Raw genomic sequence first — 20505 nt, forward strand, 5'->3', positions numbered from 1 at the left:
GCGATATATTCATGATGATATCGAAAAGCCTATGTTCACATCCATATTACCTCAAGTTCCAATTATTGACATGGAAAGACTGCGGGCAATTGGAGATGATGATTCAGAGCTTGAGAGGCTTCGTCTTGCTTGCAAAGAATGGGGATTTTTTCAGCTAGGTTTCATCCACTACCATATGATCACCAATCACTCCAACTTAAAATTGCAAGATAGCATTTTCATTTAGCAATATAAAATATAATAAAACGAGAAGCACAAGAACGTTGAAATCTGATGCTTGAAACCAAGGCATCAACAAAATGGCCAACAAGGTCTCCAAAATTGACACATCGGATCTATCTGATCCAATGTGTCAATTTTTCTTGTACATTTGGCAGTTGAGAGAAGCTGATTTTCAGTGGCATCAATGGAGGAGGCGCTTATGGATGAAGAAGAGGATTAGTGGTTGAGAATGGCTATAGAGTGCCCTTATTTTACTCCCTCGGTAACGGTTTACGCGGCCTCATTTGACTTGACACGTTATTTAAAAAAGTAATGAAAACTTTTTAAAATTTGTAATTTAAAACAAGTCTTAGATATTTATGTGATGATAAATGATATACAAAAACAACGTTCTTTTTTGACAAATTAATTAAAAAGAATAGTTTATCACAGAAATTAGAAAAAATTGACTAGTTAAAAAGCCAATACGGGCTATCAGGTTCCAATAGAGAGAGGTTAGGCTATTTTATGCTATTTATTCGGCCGAATTATCATTCACCGTCAGATTCTTTTTTCATTCGGTTTAATCATCTGAAAAACCCATGCTTGGTCGAATTCCAACATAAAAATGCAAACGAAGAAATTGCATGGTTTGCCCTTCAAATGAGCTGATCTTTAATTTTTGCCTTTCAAAATTGAACTTATGCATAACGGGTGCGAGCATAAATGTCCGCGAAAAAGTTGTCTGCATTGTGGTGCAAAATTTAAAGACCAGCGCAAAATACAGATAAAAGTACAAATGACCTAATGCAAACCCATGCTTGGTCGAAAACCAAAAAATCGGAACCAAATAATGCAAAATCAAATAAAAAAGCCGAATGCACACCCGTATTTTCACGTACTTTTGCAATTCCATCTCCAGAGTGGGATTGCTCTAAAGACTAAGCTGATTATTACACACATTCACGAATGAAATGAAATATGCTGAGAATTAATACTGTATTACTCTGTAGATCGGCACCATTCTTCTAATGTTGGAGTCGCCACTCCAATATTTTTCATGTTTAATATGTTGGCTGGTACACAGAGAACATTGAACATGTTAGTACCTAGCAATATGCAATGTGAAATTAAACAAGAAAGAAAATCATAGCTAGAGGCGTTTACTCCGCTAATCTTAGACGACCACACAAGATTTATTGGGCATATTGATACATTAAACAAATATATTTAATTTAATATCACAAAATTTAAAAGTTATCTTTATTTTCTTAAACTTCGTGCCTAGTCAAACTAAGACACATAAATAAAACGGATCGGATGAAGTATTTCTTATAATTCTCTGAATCTTATTTTTACCATCTATAAAAAATAGATCAACCTTATGTCTGCAAGGATTATTACAGAAAGTTTGTATAGAGAGTAAATATTACATGGGTGATCACTTAAATATGGTACTACTATTAAGTATAGCACTCGTAATACTTAGCTGACAGTATAAGAAGTACCAAGTCACATGATTTGCAGATTTAAAGGCAATAAATATCATTTAAAAGGTGAATAAAGGCTTAATAATATGAGAACTAATACCTGCGTGTATATCAGCTGTAGCAGCAGCTGTGGCGTCAGTAATAACTGAGACATGCTTATAGTCCATTGACACTGCATCAAACACAGTCTGCCGTATGCAATTTGGAGTTTGGACACCTAGTAAGAAAACATCAGATGTGCGGTACAGAACAGAGATGGAAATATACATTAATTCATAATGTAAAGAATTTTTACTCAATTTGTATATCTTAATTATCTATTTTACCAGATAATATGCTTCATTGATTTTCCAGTTGATGAGTTATCTTTTATTCATGCAATGTAAAAATATTTACAACAACAACGTACCCAATATATTTTCATAAGTGGGCTCTAGGAGAGGGTGGGGTGCAAGCAGACCTCACCCAGTGGCGTATTTTGATAAGCGGTGTCACATTTTAAAGTTACAAAAAATAAATAAAACATTGTAACGTCATACTAAATTATATATATAACACTGAACACTTTTTTTATATAGGGCACCAAACAATCACCAAATAACTCATTATTCATTTTCCTTTGCAAAATCCTTCTTAATTAATTACGTTCGCGTCTGGCGACAAAGAAATTGATAACTGCAATAAATTTTATAATAATATTTTTGGTAGAGGAGCATAATTATACCTACGAAAAAAGGGTTGGAAACTGTATATACAGCGTGAGACTTTAAAAATAATTAGTGAAGCAGTATGAAGTCCAAGCTTTTTGAATCAATTTTCATATCACAATTGTTGAATTTCACATTTTAGCGTTCGAGATTAAAATTTTCAAGCACAAAAAAAAAAAAAAAAAAAAAAGACCCAACACTTTACCTATAAAATTAGATAGTTATAAGTTAGGAAAAATCTAATGTTCAATGAGAAACTATTATCGTCAAAAGTTTAAATATTATAATTAAGTTTACAAAAGGGTATATTAGCAACATAAATAATTTTTAGTATTTCAAATTAGTTTGATTACAAAAGAATCAAAACAAGGGAAGCTAGTGTAAAGGGAACTAAGTATTATAAAGGCAAATTTGGAGGAAAGTTTTTGAAATTATTCCATAAGTTTATTACTAAAACAAAAATTGAATGTGACATGTCATTCCAACTAGGAGATAAGGAGAATTTTATAATGTTTAGTATTTTTTGAGAAAAACGAAGATAGTTGAGTGATATTCTAATTCTAAAAAGTTAAAAGTAATATTATGAGATAATTATCAAAATATGAGTGACTTTTTAAAAAATTAACTCCAAAGTTACCGGGAGTTTTTATATAAGAAGTTGTATACCGCTGACAAATGAAAAGTGATAAAGATGCGTGGACTACGCAAGGAGTTGAAATTTGGACCATTGACAAGAAGGAAGATGAGAAGAAGTTTCCATGAGTCGTCGCTTGCCTATTTGTTACTATTCCCAAGCTCCGTCCTAATTTGCACTGTCTTTTTTTTTTGGTCTGTTCAAAAAATAGTATCTCTTTCTATATTTACTAAATTGACGATTCAAATATCTTATATAGTAAGTTTATAATAATAAGATTTAAAAGTTATTTTACTACATTACACACATCTTTAATTTAGAACAACAAAATTAAAATGTTTATTTATTTTTTAAACTTCGTCTCTAGTCAAACTAAGACACTTAAATTCAGGCGGAGGGATTATTAAATATGGTATTCCTAATACTTATTTGACAGTATATATAAGAAGTATCAAGTCACATGATTGGCAGATTTAAAGGAAATAAATATCAGTTAAGAAGTAAATATATATAAAAAGTATCAAGTCACCGAAACGAGTTTTCACTAGCTTGTAATAATTTTCCTCCATAACAAGTCCATCAACTGGTTCAGCACCTACACTTTCCGTTGATGCCACCTTTGTTTTGCCATCAGTATAAAAGTGCCTACGAAATAATTCAACATCTCTCCCTAATGGATCATTCTCTCGTACAACCAACGCGCGCACACACAATTTTTTTTGCAATGTTGTATTTGTTCGTTGAGGAGCACAATTGTTCCTAATATACGCATTAACAAGTAATGCACAATATTTCTTTTTGTAAAATCCCGGATTCATGGTCTTCTTGCTATTTGAACGGAAGAATCAAGGAGAAGGCAATTACCCCTTCTTCGAGTAATTAATTGATAAGAATATTTATAATAAATCCTTTAAGGCGCCCATTGTTTTTATAAGATTAACACTACTAAAAAAACAGGTATTTTCGACCTGGAAATTTCAACCTCACTTTTGGTAGAAAAAAAATCGACCTCATGTGGTCGAAATTATTTTTCGTACAAATAATAAATGAAAAAAAAATCATTTTACACAAAAATAAATTATATAAATATAAAATAGTTAATTAAAATTAAAAAAAAAAATTCAACCGTATGAGGTCTAAATAATTAAGTCAGATTAATCTGACTTAATTTTTTCGACCACATGCGGTCGAAAAATTTCAGTAAAATATACTGTTACACCCCGTAGTTTCTGTACGTTGAGATTCGTTAGGTATTAGCGATTCAATTGCAGACATCGGAGTTATTGTTGAGAAGATACAAGATCATAGGTGCTCGTGTTACGATTATAAGAGTCCGAGTTCGCGTAACAGGTTATAGGAAGATTGGAAAACCAGTGAACTGAGGAGATTAAGCGTCCGAGGCTTTGAAGGAAAGTTGGGCAAGGTTTGGTACGAAAATTTTGGTCTAACTAGAAGAAAGAATATATTTTAGTATATTAAGAGTTTTGAAGAGAAACAAAAGTCTAAAGTGAAGTTCGGGAAGTCTAGTTCCCAACGCAACAAACCGCTCCTCAATAGGACATCGGGGTAAGGAGATATGGACGTTACCAGTCGGGCTGGCAGACCACCAAAATGGTTTGGGCGAACGCGCCAGGGAGTGGCGCGAACGCGCAGAAGGCCAAGGGTCAATACAGCGCGGACGCGCCACCACGGGGCGCGAATGCTCTGAGCAATTTTGAGGCCCGGGTTCGGGACGGAGATTATATTACAAGAGTGTAATAATAATATATATATGACATTTGGAGACCATATGGTGTGAATTGGTTCATATGTCACTTGACGAAAAGCCTCGTTGCTGCAAGCTAAGTGGGGCCCACATACCGGAGTTTTATAAAGGACATATGAAGATATATATGAGTAGTACATGGATAGTTGAGCAATTCCTAAGAAGGACCCTTAAGACAAATATGGGCATAAGCCCTCCAAAAGGACGATTTAACGAAACATTTTCGGATGATCTGACTTGGAGGGGCCAAAACGATATTATAAGTTTGGAATCTGGAAAAATGCAAAGAATGAAAGTTTTCGGTAATTGAAAGAGCTTTCCAACCATATGTCGTGGGCCCTCACACGATATCGGGATCAAGAGTTATGACCTTTTTACTGAACGAACGTCCAGTCGGAAAATTTAGACCTGCGCGAATGCACCCAAAGGGGGCGCGATCGCGCTGAAGGTTTTTTATGTCAGTCGAGGCAGAACCTGGACCATTATAAAAAGGGGGTTACCCCCCCCCCCCCCCCCCCCATTTTTCAGCCAAATACACCCAAAAACATCCCAAACTCTCTAGAAAATTCCCCAACCTTCCCACACCCACTTTTTAGCCCAAACCAGGTATAATTTCCAAATTCCGGTCCGGATAGCGTATAGTTATTGTTGCAGAATCATATGGCGGTGTGTTGTGGCCTAAACTTAGGGTGGAAAAGTGAAGATACAATAATATTAACGGGAGAAAGGTATGGATCTCTTCCTATTTATGTTGATATTGACTTATTTACAAAGATAGAATGGTTAAATGGTTGTATAGTGAATTGATTAGTTATGGAAGTTGGAAAACAGCGTGTGGGCTGTTTTATGGAATACTTTGATATGGTAAATTATATTATTGATGTTGGTATTGTTGTTGTTGTTGTTGGTTGATGAACTAAGAATTCGGGCTAGGCACATAAACAGGGGAGATGCTGCCCGATTTTCGATAGAATATAGAATAGTTTGATTTGAAACTTGGAATAAGTGTGCGATAAAGAGGCTAACGTTAGTGTAAATCCTCTTAAATGTAGACTTACGAGCACGGACGCATAAGCGTAGCCAATAGGAGGTTGAACAGGTATGTTAAGGCTCGTCCCTTTCTTTCAGAGGCATGATTCTGATGTTATGACTTCATAAATGTTTCCATATCTTCCTTGTTATCAAAAGTTAAAAGTCTATGATTCCCTTCTTGATAACCCATAAATGTTTTCCAAAATGTTCGTATTTTTCCAAAACAAAGGTCTATGATTTTGTAAGCTTTCCTAATAATTCATAAATGTTTTCCAAAATGTTCTTATTTCCTAAATCAGAGATTTATGGCTCCGTGAGCTCTTATGATAACAACGATGAGCATGTTTTCACGTGATGACAATGATGCCAAAGAGGAGAATATTTCTATGATGACTATGATGAGAACGATTTCATGTCTAAAGGATTCCAATTTATGATTTCAATGACGATATGAGAATATTGAGCTATTTCCTGATCCTCAACCTTATTCTTTGATAATGACACTGTTTTCAAAAGACTTCAGAGTAGTATATGAATTGACGCCTCATGAGAGTTATGATTTTATTCTATGTTCTCTTAATGCTATTCTTCATTGATAGTCTCACTTTATAATAATTGTTCCTTCAAGGTGAGACAAAGTGATGATGATTATTCTATAAAATAATCGGAGGTTACCGACCTTACGTCATTCCGATAGAGGCATAACTTTCCTTGGGCTCTCCTGCATGCTACTTATATGATGTATGTATATGATACATGGACATGATATATGCACATGATACATGAACATGATACATGTATATGTATATGGGAAAGAGGGCCAGAGCGCTATAGACGCGTAACCACCTGATCAGTTGGTATTATATAGACGCGTAACCACCTGATTAATTGGTATTATATGGGAAAGAGGGCCAGAGCGCTATAGACGTGTAACCACCTGATCAGTTGGTATTATATAGACGCGTAACCACCTGATTAATTGGTATTATATGGGAAAGAGGGCCAGAGCGCTATAGACGCGTAACCACCTGATCAGTTGGTATTATATGACATGATACCATCCCGGACGCGGGACATGTGTGGCTAAATGGATCGGAGCCGACGCCTCGATAACATGATATGTTCTATTTTCTGTATATATGAACAAGGAATGTTTTTCAAAGAAAGTTAAGCATGCATGGCATCCGCCCTAAGAGGCACTTATATGTACAGGTTACTCTTTTATCTTACGATATACTCTATATTTCCTTTATGTTATTATTCATGCTATGTATCCCTCATATGTTATTATTCATGCCTTATATATTCGGTACATTATTCTTATTGACGCCCCTTCTTGTGGACGCTGCGTTCATGCTCGTAGGATCAGGTAGCCAGTCGGACGATTCACAACAGTAGGACCTCCCTCAGCGGCAGTCGGTACGCTCCATTGATCCGGAGCTTCAGTCCGTTTGGTATGCCATCTTGTTACGTACATATATGGGTACGGCAGGGCCTTGTCTTGTCCTTCCTACAATTTGTATTCTATAGAGGTCTGTAGACAGTGATATGTAGTCGTGATATTATGCAGCCTCGTCGGCATGTATTTTGTTGTACAGTATATATGTGTGGCGGCCAAATCGGCTCACGCTGTTATTCTTAGTGTTTATGTTTATAAGTATGCGTTGGCCGTGAGTTCCCGGTATGGTGTCTTTTATGTTGATTGTTCGGGAGACAGTATAGCACAGTTACAGATTGTATATGGGCCCAGGACAGTCAGTGAGAAGTAAATGCAAGCACATGAGTGCTTGGCCAGTGGTGGTCAGGCACTTGTTACGGCCCATCGGTTTGGGTCGTGACATATACACCCATAGCCCGATGAGAATATTTCATCTTCCCCCCAAAACTCTCTCTTCTCTTTCAAAAAATGCTTTACCCTCTCTAAATTCATCTCCCCCAATTTTTCATTTGACTATACTCTCCTCTTCTTCACCTAATTCCCTTTCTTCTACGTGCTTCTAAGTCCTAAAATAAAGCTCCAACAACTCCAAAAATACACAAATCAAACTTTATCAATCGGTGCAGATTTATCGGAAATGAGGGCAGGATGCCGTATCTCTGGCCACCCACTACCACCGTTGTACTCCAAGGAGGCGACGCCGTCCACCATTACCACCGGAGCAGCCACCAGCCGCCGCCGACTGAACAGTGAGCTAGGTTAGTCTTTTTTATTTTTTTGGTTTTTGGTTTTCAATCTCATTTTATCATTATTAGTTGCATTACTTTGTATAGTTGTAGTTTAATTAGTAGATTTTTTTAACTTTATTGATTGTTCAATGTTTGTTTTAGGGTTTAGAATGTTAACTTTATTTTTGGGTTTTGAATTGAAATTGAATGTTGTTGTTGTAGTATTCAAATTGAAATTCCAATTAATCTTGTTCATCAAAGCATCTGAACTGTAAGAAATCTTGTTCTTAACTCAAATGATTTCTCGGTTTGAAAAGCTAGTGTATTTTTTTCTTTAAAGGCTGATGATTTGAAATACAATCCATGTTCTCCTAATCATTTGCTAGCTCCAAAATCTGACCTTGTTGGTTATCGAATCCATGAGTCTAAACAAGTCTCCCAAAATAGCCCCTTTAACCTGAACTGAGTTTGACCAAAAAAATGACCTCCTACAGTATTCTGTTTGAGGTGAGGATTTAAGGACTAGTAATGGCTATAATTCCTCATTTAAGCCTTTGGTTGTTTTATCTTCCAGTTATTAGCAGTGTTGTCAAAGGCGCGCTTAAGCTCTGAAGCGAGGCTCAAAACATGTTGAGCAGTTCGCCTCGCTTAATGTGCGCTTCAGTGTCGTCATCAAGGCTCCAGACAATACTATTCCTTGCCATTGAGCCTCTCTTGAAGATGTGACACTAGATGGTTGATATTTCACTTTATCGTGATGTTTTTACAATTTCTTTATCCATATATTCGTTATTCATGCTTACTATTATAAGTCTTGGACTAAAAATACATATATTTGTAATTTTGCACCACTGCGCTTTTTTTCACTAAAGCGCATACTTTATTTGCGCTTAAATCCCCAACTAACCTTAGAGCTTTTTTGCGCTTTTGCTTTTGATAACACTGGTTATTAGATTAACTGATCTTCTCGTTAAGAGATTTTTTCTTAGTTGAATGTTAACAGGTGAAAAAATAGGATTAATGTGCATTAAAGGGCCAAAATATGCTCTCTGGTTATTTGTTACCGGTCGGCTAGCCTATCTGTGCCTATTAAATTGAAACTTGGTAAGTCCAACAGTAATTTTCCAGTTTCGTTCATGATGACTTCTAAGTGTTGACAATGATGAGGCTGATAAGGAAGTACCTTGTTCCTTGTTCAAATATTGTATGCTTCTCTGAGTTTTTTTTTTTTTTTTTTTTTAATTTGGTAAAGTTAAGGTCACTTTTCTTGTATAGCAGAATTTATGGGCTTTTTGAGTTGTGGATTTGAAATGTTGGTATTTCTTGAAATCCCACTCGGGTTTCTTGAACCCATTTTGTGGTTATGGATGTGGGCAAATTTGGCATTTTATGAAGGGAACTTTGATAGTTGTGATATTGTGAACTGTCTATTTGTTAGTAGTTCATAACTTGGTAAATTTGATTGCTTAGAATGAGTTTTATCTTAGAGTGAGTTGGTTTTAGAAACTCAAATGAGCTCATATTAAGTGAAATTTTAACTGCTGATGTAATACAGTTTCAGCTACTCTGTGTATAATAGGAGAGACGTGTCGAAATTGAATGCTTGGCAATGAAGGGATGAAGAAAGTGGCAAATAAGAAGTTTGGATTGGTGAAATTTATGCATAAGCGAAGTTTGAAGAACTGATTGTTATTTCCTGATAAAAGAATAGTTTTTGAAGCAATTCATATTAATGTATGCTAAACACGAACCAGTTTTTCTTTTTTTTTGATAACTTAACCCTCCTACCAAATGACCCCTTAGGGAATGCATATATATATATATTTTCTTTTTTTTTTCTTTTTAAAAGGTATCAGGGAACTGATTCAAGTCCTGATTTGTCTATCTTATTTATCAATAATGAAACTTACTTTTAAGTGCTACAACGAAGAAGAAATATAAGTTACTTTCTTATAGAAAGGTAGTTGCAGTTAGAAAAAAGGAAAAAGGAAAAGAAGAAAGATGATAAAGAGTATGTAAATAAGAAACTTTGACTTCGATAACAAAAAATCCAGCTTGATGATGCTGAAACTTTACAAATCTAATCTCAATGCCACATTCTTCTTATTAATTAGGATTTTTTTTTTGCCTGCTTGTGTAAAGAAAACACGGGATTTTTACTGCAATTTCTTGATCTAATACCATCAAAGGTGTGTTTGGTATGAAAGAATAAATAGACTTGCAGGTGTGCCTTTCATAATAGTTGATACATGATTAGGGAGTACACCTTCATCATCCTAAACATTTTTGAGTCTAGAAGAATATTGCTGGCTTTGATGTCCCTATGGAATATAGGTGGAATAGCTTCAGTATGGAGGTAAACTATGCCCTTTGAGTTAAAGGTTGAACTGTTGAAGAACACTAGAACTAAAAGAATTTGAGTTATTTCTTGATTGTTGACTCTCAGACATTTACGACTGTTCCAAATTCATGTTGCTCCTATATCCCACTAAGTTTTTATAACTGATACAGTTGGTATACAAATTAAACTATTTTGGTCTTCTCTGTACTAGTATGTATGTCTCGTTCAACATTTTTTCTAACCTTTTTTTTTTTATTGTGTAGATGGTGTGTGATAATTGGAGTAACGTAGACGACCTTCCCATGGTAGACGACGTAGGTCACAGGCCAACGTAGATCATGGTTTTGTGGATGAGGATAGTGAGGAGGATTCAGATCATGTCTCTAACACCCAACGTTGACTTTTTTTATTCGTATACTTTTGGATTCTAATTTTGCTATGTTTTCTTGGATATTTATATGATATTTAAGTGTTTGAATGTCGTTTTCATTCGAATTAGAAGTATTTTGAAGGTGAATTTGATTGTAGAATGTAGTTTATGGTTGTTTAAGTTTATGATGTTTAAGTGTTTCAATGTAGTTGTAATTTGAATTGGAAGTACTTTAAATTGGAATTTGAGGTTGAATTTGATTGTAGAATGTTGTAGTTTATGATTGTAGAAGTACTTTGATGAATTGCATTGTTGATTTGGTTGATGAATGAGATTGGCTGGTGAGCTGCTGTAAAAGCAGCTGAATGCTGGAATTTTTTTTCCAGATTTTCGACCGCATTAGGTCGAAAATCAACCCAGATATTGATAATTTTCAACCTAGTGAGGTCGAAATTGTACCCAGAAATTAGAATTTCGACCGCATGAGGTCAAAAAATTGGGCAACATTTTGAATTTCGACCTCATGAGGCCGAAATCTGGCAACAATATTGCTAAATTTCGACCTCATGTGGTCGAAATTCTGATTTTTTATTTTTATTTTTTAATATTATTTCATATTTCGACCACAAGAGGTCGAAAACTTTAAAAAAATATTTATATAAAAATAATATTTTCGACTGCATGCGGTCGAAAGTTTTTATTAATATTTAAATAAAAAATAACCTTTTCAACCTCACGTGGTCGAAAACTTTATTCTCGTAATTTAGGTAGAAAACTTGTTTCGACCGCGTGAGGTCGAAAATTTTCGACCACGTGAGGTCGAAAAAAATTTCACCCTAGTTGTTAGCGACTGTGCCTTGAGGTCGAAATTTTGGTCAAAAATTGGCCTTTTTCGACCGTGTGAGGTCGAAAACTTTGGTCGAAAATCACTGTTTTTTTAGTAGTGTAAGACATCTTAATATTAAGATGTGCATTAAGATTTAGATGTCTAAATCTCAAAACACATCTGAATAATAAGATGTTGTATTAAGATCTAAATACTAAAGAATTAAGACAGTTTATTTTTCAACATCCAGATGCATAAAATATATCTTTACTTAAAACTTTAACAAAGTATAAAATTTATTTAAATATTAAATTAATCTAATATATATAAAACATATTTTTTAAATTTATATGGCAATTGGTGGTGCTGATAGTTAATGATGATGGCTGTGGGTGCTGATTGGGGATGATGTTGGCTAATGGAGGTGTTGTGGGTAGTAACTAGTGGTGATATTGGCTTATAGTAGTGGTTGATGGTGGTAATTAGTGACAATAATGATTAATTATTCATATGTCAATCATTAAGTTTTTTTTTTGTTTTTTTTTTTTTTTTTTTTTTTTTTTTTTTTTTTTTTAGGTCTGAATTGCGTTATTTTAATATACATTAGAACCACTTAATAGGTTTGAACAGATCAAATGATTAAGGTCTGAATCTTAATCATTCGAGATCTATTCAGACTGATTAAGTGGTTGTGACATACCCTAAATGAATGGTTAAGTGAATGATTAAGATTCAGATCTAAAAAACAAACTTAATGATTAAAATTAAGACGCGCAAACGGATGAGGTCTAAGAAAACCCATCATAGAATATGACATTATCATATAACTGCCTTAAACTAGTTTGGAATTTAAGCGTAGTTGATCGATAGAGAGTGAGGAAAAAAAACATAAGGTTTTCCAGAAAAAATGGAAAGGAATTAAGTCTCGATAAGATACCCAAACGATGTGAATGTCAGAGTTTCTTGCAACCTCAACAGCCTTGATAACGTTGGGGACGATAGCTTGACCTCCTTTTACTTGCACAGGGCCACTTATAGAGCCTTTCTGGAAAATTAACATGAGTATATATATTTACAAGTTGTCAATGCAAATTCAAAATAAATAAGTGGTTGATGGTTATACTGAATTAGAATTTCGAAAACAGAAACACCAAATTATTAATTAACTGCATGTCTATGACAAGGAGAGCAACGTTCTTCCATTTGCCACCATCTTCAGAGGCCATTTAATTTGTTCTTACAAACTTTGAATTTAATTTCGAGAGAGAGAGCAAACTAAAAAGAGGGTTGGTCTTGCATGTGTTTGTATATATACCTAACATCTTTTAATTGTGAAATTAGTTTGGCCTAGTAGCGTTGTTCGTGTCACTTTAATGGTCTCAATCACAACGCATCAACCATTTCTTGTCCCCTCTTAACTCTTTCCTTTCTTCTTTTGTTTTTAGCAGTATGAGACATACTGTTATTTTTAGGCAAGTGGTATTTTAAAGGAATTTCTTGGTAGGAAATATGTATAAGAAGTAGCAAATGCACCTTATAATGTGTTTAGAGAAATTAAAACATTGAAATGGGCGTTGGCAGCAGCCGTAGGCCATCAAAGTTGTCACTGTCTGGAATTGAATAGAACAAGCAGACAACATATAATGCTTAAAGATTCGTTTTTGATTCGTATTGACCCATGTGTTATCGATGTGCAAAGCTTTTTCTTCTCGAAGGGTGTGTTTGGCACGGAGGAAAATACTTTTCAGAAAACATTTTTGTTTTCCGGTGAAAACTGACAATTAGTTAGAGATTTGTATTTCAAGGGTTTAAAGACAAGTGGGTCATGTCCAATCCCGGAAACTCTCCTTTCGGGTAGGTTTTCGTGATTACAAGTGTTAGATTGAAAGAACCAAGCATAAAAAAATAATAAATCAAGCAAGATAAATATGTCCACAAGAGTAATCGGTGTGCCCGGATCTATTGTTCTTTAGAGAAAAAAAATAAGGGATATGTTGCAAGAGATCAAATGGAATTCCCCTTGCTCACATGATAAGCTATCTATATGTAAACCAAAACGAAACTTTTCTACCCTTAAAATACGGATGATGTGACTTGAGGGTGCTCCCAACGTTATTATAGCCAGTGGCTCTCTGATCTAGAACCATGGATGTGACTGGAGTTGGTGGGGAATAGCTGTGAGGGTTCCCCCTATCCCTCCAAGCATCCGGCCTCATGTGTAATCCCGAGCCGATTTTTTCCCAATACAGATAGTCCCCCACTTTCCAGGGTTACCCTGATCGTTAGCCCGGGAAGTAGAAGAGCTCATTACTTTCAACATCCATATGAGAAAATCTCGAATCGTCGCGGCTTACCTCGTGAACGACATCTTATCAGAATTTTGAATTTAATGCGCCTTTTCTGTCATCCGCTGTCGTCGTTTCCCTTCGCACGCGTTCTTTTTCTATCAGATGCTATCTTCCACGTGTTCTATTCTCAATCTAGCCTTTTTATATGAGATTGGGCCTTCGAAATGATGACGGAACCCTTTCTTCGAGGTGCGACTTAGCGCGCCCAAAAAATACCTCCTCCCCTTAGGGTCGCTTCGCTTCCTCTTCAACTCTATAAATACCCCTAACTTTTCTCCAAAAAATAACTTCATTCTTGTGCTTATCTCCTTTAAAATAAATCTCCTGCAATTTTTTTTCTAGGCTATCATCCTTTCTGCAAATCTTAATCACCTTCTCCCTCGACTTTTGCCATGTCTTCTAATTCATCCATTGCTGGTGGCTAGAAACAGCGACTCCGAGGTCTCTATTCAACAAGTTCTAATCGACCGTTCTCCATTACATAAGGTCTTGAAGAGAAAGACCCCGGCCTCTAGCACCGCTCCTTAACAGGCAAAAATGTTTATTCTAGGAAAATGGCGATTGATAAAGATCTAGCTATACCCGGTACTTCTACTGCTCTGGGTCATAAGAGAGACTGGCCAACATATGTGCATTGTACCTCCATTCACTAGAATAGCCTTAGCCAGGTCCAGAAGGAGTGTGGTTGGAGGGATATCGAGGTACCCCTCCCGATCAAAGAGGATAACATTACTTCCTATCGACCTGACTACTCTTTCGTCTATATCTATCCTTTCTTCTTAAAGATCAGTGACCACATCGATGCTGTGATTTTGGAGTTCTGCCGGAAATACCAAGTTTGCTTAGCCCAGGTCAGATCGGCGATCTAGACAACTGTGGCGTGCCTTCGATACCTCTCTACACAAGTCCAGGAGGATTTTACTCTCTCCCATTTGATCCATCTCTACTCTCCAAAGATCTTCAGGGCCGGGATTCTCCTATTATCTTGACATGGCTAGAATACAAAAATTATGAGCATCGATGATGATTTTGACTGGGCATGGATAGAGAGATATGTCATCATCACCACCACGAACTTAGTTAAGCCCCCGAAGGCTCCCATACTCTAACAATGGAACCATAAGCGTAAGCGCTTTTACTCCCTTCACCCTCTCTAAGTTGTGTGTTTGCGTTTGATTCTTGATTTTATTCCCCTCATTCTTGTAGTCGCCCCGTAGATGCTGAATCTGATATCGGATCAACCGAGGTGGGTCCAAAAAATCCTTGACTTCTCCTCCCTAAACATCAGGGTGTGGAAAGAAATTTTGAACAGGAACAACTAGAGGGGAAAGAACCACAGGCTGCCCAAAAGGTATGCCGTACGTCCTTTGGCCGATGTGTCCAAGGATTCGGCCGTAGCTATCTAACAAGTGCTACAAACAACTTCCCTATCCCTCCAGGGGTGAGAAGATGCCCCTATGACCTGAACGAAGAGGACGTTTTCAAGTCCTGCTCCCTCGACGAAAAGAAGAAAGCAAGCCCATGACTACCGGGATGGTCTGAGTTCAACTTTGGGGACCCCAGCGACCCCCCTATAGAAATAGACCTAGAAGCCAATACCAGCTAGAAGGAGGAGGACCAGACTCTAGATATAGTCCGTAGAAGAAAGACTTCTTAAGAAGCTGATACAGAGGCACTTTTCGGGGAGATGGAACTAGCCCTGATGTTAGGCTCTGTCTACCGACCCCCTTTTGTTCCTTTCAATGCCCGAAGTGGGGCTTTGGAATCGACCCCTGTCTCGTATTTTCCTTCATATTCTCGGAGGCCTCCCCTATCAATTCCCTGCAAACAGACTTTTCAATCTCTGGGCTCGACCCGTAAGAAGAGCTCCGGCGATGCTCGAGGAGCCCTGGGAGAAAGTTTGGTGAACACCTTCTCGGCCCCGATGCACAACCCTTCAGCCTTTCGCCAGGTCCCTGTGTCAGTTCCCCAAGAATGTAACTTGCTTTCCTTACCAGTGGGAGTTGCGAATTATATGAGGCCGTTGGCCACGAAAAAGGATAGGAGGAAGATGGACGCTGTGTCAGCAGACTGCCTCTTGAATTCTGGTGCCCATGCGGCCGCACAGGTATGTGGTGATTTCTCTCTTCCCCTTTTTAGACTTTATTCAGCTTCCAATGCCAACCCATGACTTCGGGTGTGCCATTTTTCTTTTCAGGCCATCCTTTTGGCAATAGAGGGCCTCCAGCGCAAACTTATTGAGGAGAAGGTTGGAGGAGATCCAAAGGCTGCAGGAGCACATTTCCTACTTGGAAGTCAGGTTAGTATCGATCGAGGAGCTACAGACAAAGCTAGCTCAGTCGGAGCAAGAAAGAAAAATCCATAACAAGAGGCTGCCAAGTGTCATTCCGATCTGGCCGACCTACAGAAGAAATAGGCTGATTACGAGGATCATTCACAAGTATTGTTCAGAGGGAGTCCAGGACTGACGAAGAGAGTCTGGACCCTAGAAGTAGAGTTGGAGAAAAGGGCCCAAGAAAATGCCGTAGCTGAAAGGACCATACCGACCTGGAAGAGAGGCTAGAGGCTCAGAAGGCCCAGAACAAGACACAGCTGGAGGACAACAAAGGCCTTTCCCAAACCAACACCAGTCTGCATGGTACTATTGATAAACAATGGTTGAGCATTGCTGAAAATAATGCCCAGATGTAGGATCTGAAGAGGCAACTTGTCCTGAAGAAGGCTTATACTACATTCCGTGCTCGCAGACTCGCGCTTGAAGAGGTTCGGGATGGATCGGATGACATTGATGCCAATAATTGCTACTGCCCTATCTGTCAAAGAGATTACAGTCGGGGCATTGCCTGCTCAGTCTGTAGATTAGGGGTGGTCTTCAGATGACTGGATGAGGAAGTGGCTGGAGAGTAGACTCCGGGAGTTCTCGCAGAAGCTAGCTCGGAGGGGCCCAAAAATGTTCCCATCGCTAAAGGTCCTTCCACCCCTAACGTTGTCTCTCTAAATCCTGCAACCCCTATTCCTAACGAGTCTGTCGAGGCTGACCTTTCATCTGACGCCATCAAGCCCTGATCCGGTGTTTTGCCTCCCCTGGCCATGTTTGATATGTTTTGACTTTGCTTTGTAAAATTTTTCCCAACATTGGATGATGAACGTATTTTTTTCGTTCCTTTTTTACTTTAGGTCATCTATCCTTGCTTGCGTTCCAATTGTTAAGTTATTTCTATTTGGTTCAATCTCTATTGCATATAGATTTGCTCGAGTTCACTTTTGTTGGTATTAGTTGTGGTCCGGATGTCATGTTTATCCGTTCCTTTGAAACGGAGCATCTCTATTATAACGATCCATCCATCCTAAGATCCTTCTATTGGAACCGTGCTCTATTTTTATTTCGGACGCATGTGCTTAGGAGTTCTGATTGCTTTATTTTATGTGTGAAGCATTGCGTGTCCTCGCTTCTCCCAATCCGGGAATGCTACTTCCAACCGCGTATTTTATGATCAGGTATCACTCATCCGATTCATAATAAAAGGAGGAGCCCTTATTATTTTTTGATGCCAATGAGGAGGCCGTCTCGACTTCATCCTTTTGGCATAAGGTTTATGATTCCTTCACACTCAGAGGCTAGCTGGCCGTGTCTTGTGTTTGCGGGGAATGTATTCGAACTCGGGGGGATTCGTTCATACCAACAAATTCAAAGTGTAACCGTGTCAGTTCAAATTTCTTTCATTCATAAAAAGAGGCGCGTAGCCAGTTTACATTTACATTGCTGATCAAAGGAAAGAACTAATGGATTTACGTCATGAGGACCGAGCTCCTGTCTTAACAAAAGCAGACTCTTAATAGTGTTAGAAGCCAGGGCGTGCTACCCGCTGACAATAGTTCACGACTTACATTAGTATGGCTAATAATAGTTCCTGACTTTTGAGTAGGGCAGAAGGAGCTTCCGGCTTATGATCGTTGAAGCTCGACTATGTCGGCAAGGGTGATACGTTTTTCAGTTGTTGCCTCATTAAAAACCTTGTCGGTAAAAAAACCCTTTAGGAAAAACTTAGGCAAGGAAAAGAGAGCAACACATATTTTTAGATTTCTGTCTGCTTCGATTGGGGTCGATCTTTCCTTCAACCAGTCCCAGTCCTAGTCCCTGTCCTGCAAAAATAAGATTAAAAGGAAAAGAAACGAGGAAAGGGTAAACTAGGGGTTCGTACCTGGGGTCGTTTGGGTAGTACGTTCATAACGAAATCGTTTTCAAATTAGGACAAGCTCTGCGTACTTATGGTCGAGCGAGATTGATATGCGAAGCCGTATTCACTCATTTCGACCGACCACTTAGATAGACCACTAGTGAGGTTTTCACTTTGCAAGGTCACCTGCAGCGGGGCAGTGGTAATTACTATCACCGGATAACATTGGAAGTATGGGCACAGCTTCCGGGTGGCTGTAGCCAATGCAAAGATCAACCTTTCCGAGGCCGAATTCAGGGATTCTGCCCCCGTTAATGTTTTGTTGGCGTAGTAGTTTGGAGGCTGGCTTTCCCCATCTTTTTGCACCAACGCTATGCTGACTGAGACCGACAAAACCATCAAATACGCGAACAAGCGCTCACTCTTTTTTGGCTTAGCCATTATGTGAGGGCCGGACAAATATTCCTTGAGATTTTTCAATCTTTGGCTGCACTTCAGAGTCTACTTAAATCTATTTCCCTTCTTCATTAGGTTGAAAAACGCATGGCATCGATCTGAAGACGGGGAGATGAATCTCCCAAGTGCCGTGAAACTTCTGGTCAATCCCTGTACTGCTTTGACATTACCCAGTTCCCCCAACATTTCTTGAATGGCCTTGACCTTGTGTGGGTTCATCTCGATACCCCGGTCGAAAAACAAATATCGCAGGAATTTCCCCGACTGTACCCCGAAGGCGCACTTCTCTGGGTTTAGCTTCATACCGTACCTACAAAGTATATCAAAGGTCTCCTGTAAGGCTAACAAATGAGCTTCCTCTATTTCAGACTTGACTAGCATGTCGTTGATGTAAACTTTCATGGTCTTGCCGATCTGCTATTCAATTATTTTGTTCACCAGCCTTCGATATGTTGCAGCTGCATTCTTGAGACCAAAAGGCATGACATTATAACAGAAATTACCGTGATTGGTGATAAAAGACATTTTCTCTTGATCTTCTGGATGTAAGCTGATCTGGTTATAACCGGAATATGCGTTAAAAAAATTGAGGAATTCGTGCCCTACCGTGGCATCGATCGTCTGATCAATATGCAGCAGTGCGAAGGAATCTTTTGGGAAGGCTTCGTTCAGATCCTTGAAATGCACACACATCCTAAATTTTTTTAGCTTCTTGGGGGCCACCACCATATTTTCCAACCAATTCAGGTTTTCCAGCCTTCGGGCTGATCCTATGTTAAGGAATTGTGTTACTTCTTCTCGAACGAACTGGTCCCTTACAACTGATATTAGCCGTTTCCTTTGTCTTATCGGAAGGTGACACGGATCGAAGCTTAATCGATGCGTGACCACTTCCGTGGGTATCCCTGTTATGTCCAGGTGTGACCAAGAAAAGCAGTCGAAATTAGTTTTTAAATGAGTTAAAAAATATTTCATGTGCTCGGGAGGAAGCTCTGAGCCCATGTATACCTATTTTACAGGATTGGCTTAAAAAAGTGTCATGCATTCTAACCTCCACCGTCGAGTTTACGGGGTTTTTGTGGACTGGATGACGAACCCTTTAGGGATGGGTTGATCTCGATACCCTTCCTCGGATATTGCTTCTCCGTGGATTTCTTTTTTTTTTCTAGCTTCATCGTCTAATCTCGGTACCTGTAATTGCTATTTGGAGATTTTGTCCTTTTTAGTTACCGTTACCGCCATGATTTCCATTTCACGGGCTACGCCTTGGTCTCCCTTGATTTCCCCTATCCTAAGGGACTAGGGGAACTTGACCTTTTGATAAAAAATGGAAGGGACCACCCGCATTGAGTGGATCCACGGCCTTCCTAGTGTGACATTATAAGATATGTCATCGCTTATGACGTCGAAGGTCATATCCTGTTTCATGCCATCAGTGTGAACTGATAGCTCAATCTCTGCCCAGGTCAATTCACTAGCCATATTAAACCCGGCCAATATTTTAGTTGTAAGGATGAACGTGTTGCTGGATAATGCTTCCTGAACTTCCTGGATCAATCAACACACGCTTAATAAAAGAATTTTTAATTTGAATAGATATTACCAGGGCATCAATGTGAAAAGGAATGAGTCCCGTGCGGTTACTGTTGGTAAAGGACATGTTCTTGCTCTCAGTGAGGCCCCAATTATGACTCTTAGTTGTGAATGAAATTTTGTATTTTCGGAGTATTGTGTAAGTTATCTTGTTCACCGTTCCCTCCTTCCCCCCTCCCCTACCCTCCCGAATATTATGTTGATTGTATGAGTAAATTGGGGCGCCTTGTCCGGCTTCTGCCCATGATTCCTGCTTAAGTTGAGTTTGGTCTGGTCACTGATATACTCTTTGAGGTGCCTGGCTTGCATAAGCTGGGTCACCTCGACCCTTAGGTTTGTGCAACCTTCTGTCGTATGCCCGTGGGTGCTGTGGAAGTGACACCATAAGCCGGTGTTCC

General features: G+C 38.3%; 1 pseudogene; it reads right to left on the reverse strand.

Moving 5' to 3' along the window:
- Positions 1–1203: 1203 nt before the first annotated feature.
- LOC132601693 (probable inactive nicotinamidase At3g16190) lies at positions 1204–12758 on the reverse strand (annotated as a pseudogene).
- Positions 12759–20505: the final 7747 nt, after the last annotated feature.

Source organism: Lycium barbarum, chromosome 7, assembly GCF_019175385.1.
Source record: "Lycium barbarum isolate Lr01 chromosome 7, ASM1917538v2, whole genome shotgun sequence".
Lineage (NCBI taxonomy): Eukaryota > Viridiplantae > Streptophyta > Magnoliopsida > Solanales > Solanaceae > Lycium > Lycium barbarum.